This window comes from Emydura macquarii, unplaced genomic scaffold (genome assembly GCF_026122565.2).
Source record: "Emydura macquarii macquarii isolate MOO-44397 ecotype Brisbane River unplaced genomic scaffold, CSIRO-AGI_Emac_v2 contig_3517, whole genome shotgun sequence".
NCBI lineage: Eukaryota > Metazoa > Chordata > Testudines > Chelidae > Emydura > Emydura macquarii.
In genome coordinates this window covers 1,237,665-1,243,664 of record NW_027133654.1, presented here as the reverse complement: position 1 = coordinate 1,243,664, position 6,000 = coordinate 1,237,665, and the positions used below count along the sequence as shown (strand labels likewise).

Genomic DNA, 6,000 nt, shown 5'->3' with positions numbered 1-6,000 from the left:
TTGGACACCTGGTTGGTTGCTAAAATGCCCCTGTTTGGCACTGTCAGCTAACTAGTAGTATCTTCTTCCACCTGTGTGTTTTAGAGACTTGTGGTTTCCCTGCTCTGGGAATTTTACTAAGCAAGGTCCCAATCCTGCAGTGAGCAATGCCTGGGTACGGAGGTCTGTCTGTCTGTCTAGAGTTCATTGCAGGTTTAGAGCCTAAAGTACTGACTGCTTGAAACACCATCTTTAAATTAAACATTTTCAATCGGTATTTTTAATGTCAAATGGTGCATTATTGTCACTCTAAGGTCTTAACCAGTGACTACTGCTGAAGTAAATAATCATAAAACAGCTCCCTCCATGGTTCATTAGAGATCCCCACAAAGTTCTATGACACCACATTGACTATAATCTCCCCAAGTGTAGCTCTCTCTTCTTCCAGCTCATGTCTCTGCCAGCTGTGAGGCATCATGTGGTTAGAAGGCAGTCAGGATGTTGGAAGTGGCGTGCTCAGGGGATGTTGCTGCTTTTGTTCTCCTCCCTAGTGATTTCCCTGCCGCTGGGTAAAGAGCTGCTCATCTTTGGCTTTGTTCCAGGAAACCCAAGACCTGCCTCAGGTGAGCATAATCAAAGTTGCCTGTGGCTCTTCCTGTTCCCTAGCTGGGAGCTGAGTAAGCAGCAGGGCTGTGCTGAGCGGTAGCTGAGACAACAATTCAGTGCATGCTGGAGTAACAGCAGTGAGGCTGCTGTTGCCAACAATAATGCTTTACTTTTCTAAAATAAATACATCTTGATTCAAGATGCATCTGAGAGTATGGAGAAAATGCATCTAGCTTTGTAAGTTTTAAACCTGCATTTTTAATTCTGTTTTGTGCCCTTTTGCAAGTTTCTCCTGAGCTTTTTAGGAAGGGTGAACAGATAAGGAGGTTATTGCTGCTGTAGCAGGCTATCGATTATCTACACCTGTGACCTGTTCTGCTTTCAGTCACTTGCATGGCTAATTAGAAATATTCAGTGAGGCAGCAGCTTTGGGGTCTGACCTTAGGTTTTTGTTGAAGAGTTTTTGAAGTTTTTTGTCATTTATAAATTGAAATCAAATTAGGACTATTCTTAAAAATGTGGTATTCTTTTTGTAAGGCTAAAGATGCTTTTTGACTTTCTGGGATTGCTTTTTTTCCTGGTGTAGTGCATGAGTGTGTGTGTTTTAAGATAGTTTACACGCTGATCCTAAAATTTTGTTCGGGCTTGTTGGATTTGTTTGTTTTAGCTGTTATCGATTTTAGTTTTATGTTTTTGCTCAGCAGCTCAAAGGCTTTTGGGAATGTGTGACAGATAAATGGGGGGGCGGGCAATAAAGAGTATTAGCATTTGTCTTGTAAGGTACTTTATACTTGTCATGATGTCAACAAATCTGTGCAATTCTTACCAAATATTTAGTGAGAGCATTTCACCCAATCATTTTCACAGTAATTTATCCTAAACCTGACATTTTTACACCTTTCTGTGTCTTGAAAGAAATACACAGAACAAGTTATTTGGTATAGTAAATGGTATAGTAAACTTGACTATCCATGTGTGCTGGTAAATGGAGAGCAGTGACTCTGATCCTGAAAACACTTATACACATACTTAACTCTAGTTACATAGGTAGTCTTACTTTGTCTAAGGACCTTGTCCTGCAAGGAGAATTGTGTTGGTATGCTCCCTGACCTCTGGGCAACCCCACAGAAATCTGTGTGGTTCCGTGTGGGTAGAGGGATTTTCCTGCACAAACCTCATGGCAGGATTGGGGCCAAAGTGTGGATAAATGAGAGAATTTTCAACATACTCAGGGATGTTGCCCTGTTTTAAATAGCAGACACTTTGGAGAATTGACTAATGGTTCTATGCTATGGTTCTATGACAGACAATCTTTATGGTTGTAAATGAATTAGTAAAAATATTATAAAGTTGTAGATTTAAAAAAAAAAATCAGTACACTACTACTATTTCCAAAAAGCTTCAGGTCTCAAAACCAACTTAACTTTTCTCTCTCATTAGAGCAACTTTGCCGAAATAAAACAAAACTGCCTGAAATTTCCTTACTGGTGGTGAAATCCTGCTAGCTGTGATGTGACAGAAACCATTGTGGATATGAATTAGGATACTGTGGCATCATGTATAATGATGTAAACTGACCCCACCCATATACTGTTCATGTATAATGATGTAAACTGACCCCACCCATCCTGTTCATTGCCCCAGTCCTGAAATCAGATCTGAGTGAGCATAAATGGAACTGATTATAGGATCAGGATTTATGTCAGATACAGGGAGAACTCAATGATATTTTGCAAGAGTATGCAGGCTATTTTATTTTATTGGGAGTGGGAGCGGCGTGTTGGTCAATGTATTCATATGAGCATAGAAAAACTCAAGTGTTTCCTGCATACCATCTAATGAAGCATGGCATACAAACAAAAGGACAGTTTGACTCCACTTAATGAGTTAGCCTTTTTTCCCTTGACACCTGGAAACTGAGAAGCCATTTTCAATTATAAATAGCCAGACTACCAGTGGTGGTTGGTTTTAGTTGGTGTTTTTTTTTTTTTTAATACAAGATAGAAGGCATCTATTTGATGTCCCAGAGTATACAATAATCCCTACTAGAGGCCACAGTTCCAGAAAATGATCTGCATAGTTGTGCATGTGTGTAGCTCCTGTGATGAGCATTGATTGGAAATCAATCTGGGTTGAGCACTGATTGGTATTGCTTCCCAGATTTCCTTCCTTCTCTATCCTACTCCTCACAACTCAGACTCACCCCACATGATTTACACCACGTACCAACCTTAATGTTGAGCCCCCAAATTTGCAAAGATAAACACCATGGTCCAAATAACAATGATTATACTAAGAAGCTATCAAACCCTATTTCTTATTAAAGGGATTAATTTCCAGTACACTAGTCTGGTACAGTGCAGAAATACATTGGTGTTATTCACTATAAAAAACTGTATATTTGCACCATACATTTAAAACTGCCAAGTTGCAAAATCTACTTTTTATTTCATAAACCTACACCACCAGGCAATTAACACAATTTATCACCATACAAATCAACCATCCCAGTTTTATTCATAATAATAATCTTCTAGTCCACCAGCATGTGACCCTGTGAGAACATCTGAATTCTTAATTTATAACTTAAGGCCTTAATTTGGATGTTTACAACATGCAAAAGACTGTTGCGCCACACAGAGGCCCAATGAAATCACTAGGGCTCTATGTGAGAGCTCTGGTTCGCCCACATATTGCAAATTTCAGGATCAGGGCCTGAAAGTAACCTGGAATTATGTTCTTTTTGAAATCTGTACTAGATGCAGTTTATTAAATCTACAATTCAGCAGTATATTTCCATTAAGAATGTAAGTTAGGGTGTGTGTGTGTGTGTGTGTGTGTGTGTGTGTGTGTGTGACAAATTGGAGAAACATCTGTATTATTTCTTACTAATATTATGTATGACCCTTTTTCCCTCTTCATTTTGGGATTGTTACCTGCCTGAATGTAAATAGTCAAATCAAAGAAGGCTTTAAACATGGGGTTGTGAAGGAACTCAGAAAAGAGTAAGGCAATGATGCAAATAAGGCAGTTTTTTCGGTACCCTGCTTCAAAGAGGTTAAGAGAGCAATGACTGGGGCCATCAACTAGGGGAAGAAACTACTGGGCTGACCACAATCCAGATTATGATGTTTTTTCTTTCATAAAGTTAGACCTGAGATCAAAAGACCCTGATGGGTTAAAAAGGTGATCCTGGAAGAATGGGAAAAGCGAAAGTGTCAGCAGGCTGTGAGGCTGACCCACAAAGAGGTTGACTGAGAACCAGGGTCTGCAGAAAGCCAGCTGTAAATCGGTGTCCAGAGAGAACAGGGAACCCTGAGGCTATGTCATGTCTGTCTAGTGGCTTGAGGGGAGTGAGAAGTGTAGGTCTGGTGATATGTATATCGTTCTCTTTGCTAACTTAAAATCCACTTTCTAAACTCTGTGTGCGGATTGAGTAAAAGAAGTCAGACACTGTTTTGGAGAAACTGCTTCTGTGTGCCTGCATGCTATTACTAACCACAGGCTCCTGAAGGGGGAACTCTAGCAGGATCCACGCCCAGCTGGTCCTGCTAGGAAACACGGTTGGCATCTGGGGAGGTGTAACCTGGAGACAGCATTGCAGAATGGTTGGATTGTGGGATCCAGCTGCAGGGAAAAGGGGTTGCACGGGCCTGCCTGTTGAAAGGGGTGCACTTGGGGACTTGAAAAGGCACCCAGAAAAGGTAGCCTGCACAGGGACCATGACTGGGGATACTTAAGTTGAATGAGTTGTCACTTGAATAAAATGAGCGTGTGTCTTGGAGGATTACATAGCAGTGGAGAATTGGCTGTTTCCCTAACTGTTCATTTCCAGACATACTAACTTTTTTCTAAGGTGTATGAGTCTTGTAAATTGAAGATTATTTTTATTGATAAGTATTTAATTTTTTTTAAATTAACCTTAACTCTTTTTTGTTCTTAATGAGGCATTTGAGTTTTTGAACCTTTCTGGTAGGCATTTTATGACATAAAGCAGCGTATATTAAGGTACACATTGAACAAAAAACAACATGAATAGACAATATGGCATATATGTATTGTGATAGAACTGATGGTGCTGTTAGAGCCTTACATTTTAAATTTCCTGATTTGTGATTTTTAACAATTCAACCTTAGAACCATCTGCTAACATGGAATACTATGCCTATATGGAGTCACATTGAGACATGAGGGGAAAAAATGTTTAGCAAATAGAAAGGGACACAATTGGTATGGAAAAATGTTTTATTCAAACAAAGCTGACTGTTTAGTTCATTGTGCATAAGCACAATCCAGTATAAGTGCAATTCTGAGAAAGTGTTTTCGTATTTGAGTGTGTTGGGCACTCAGAACGTGTGTGTGTGTGTGTGTGTGTGTGTGTGTATCATTTTAGTCAGTCATGCTAATACTATATTTTCAGAAAAGATTTTGTGAATGAAGTGTCATTTGTTACTCCTACTGAACATTGATTCCTGGCAGACTTCAATGGGACAGTTTTAATGTTAAACACATGTGTAAGTGTTTGCAGGATTAGGCCTAAGAATACTTGTTATAGTTTCAAGGAGTCACATTGTCACTTTTAATCATGCTGAATAGTCCTGTAGAAAACTAGTGAAACTACTCCTGAAGTAGGTCGAATCAAACACTATAATAGTCTGTATACGGCAAAAACATACTGTACTAACATGGCTACCCCTCTGGAACTCTTCTATAATAGTATAGAAACTCTTCTCAAACTATGGTTTAAGCTTCTATAAGGATTATTGAATACATAAAGGAGAACTGATTGGCACAATTTATTTGAACTTTCAGGAAAGTCTTTCAAGAGATTGTTAAGGAATGTATGTAGTGATAGGGTAAGACGTAAAGTACTGCCATGGAGTAGAAATTCGCTAGGAGGCAGAATAAAGGTCTGGGAATAAAAGGTCAATAAACTAAGAAAAGGGGCCCTAAAATGTTCTGTACTAGTTTATTTATAATTGATTGGGGAAATGGGGTTGACAATAAAATGGCAAAATTTTGCATAAAATACAATTATGTAGGTTAGTTAAGACTATATAGATCAATGGCACATGCTTACCTGGAATATCATTACTGGTTTTGATCACCTTAATGCCAAAAGAATATGGTAGAAATAGAGGCGGTTCAGATATGGGCAATGAAAATATTAGGGACATGAAAAGATTTCCATGCGAAGAAACTGGAAAGAATGGGACTGTTCAGTTTAGAGAAGGTAAATTGGGTAAATAGGAGCTCATATTCTCATAATATAAGAACAAAGGCATCCATTGAAATGGAAAGGCAACTAGTTTAAAACTGATCAAAGGAAATTCCTTTTTATACAACCCAATTATCTTGTGAAACTCATTGACACAAGATATGCCACTGAGGCAGAGAGTTTAGAATGATTTCAAA

The 6,000-nt window shown here is 38.8% G+C and overlaps 1 protein-coding gene across 4 annotated transcripts in view; it reads left to right on the top strand.

The window, feature by feature from the left end:
• Positions 1–558: 558 nt before the first annotated feature.
• FMN2 (formin 2) overlaps positions 559–6,000 on the top strand; it is a 227,799-nt gene continuing 222,357 nt past the window's right edge. For all 4 annotated transcript variants that reach the window (XM_067535849.1, XM_067535852.1, XM_067535851.1 and 1 more), the window contains exon 1: positions 559–602. The gene's annotated coding sequence lies outside the window, so the exon portion shown is untranslated. The remainder of the gene's footprint in view (positions 603–6,000) is intronic.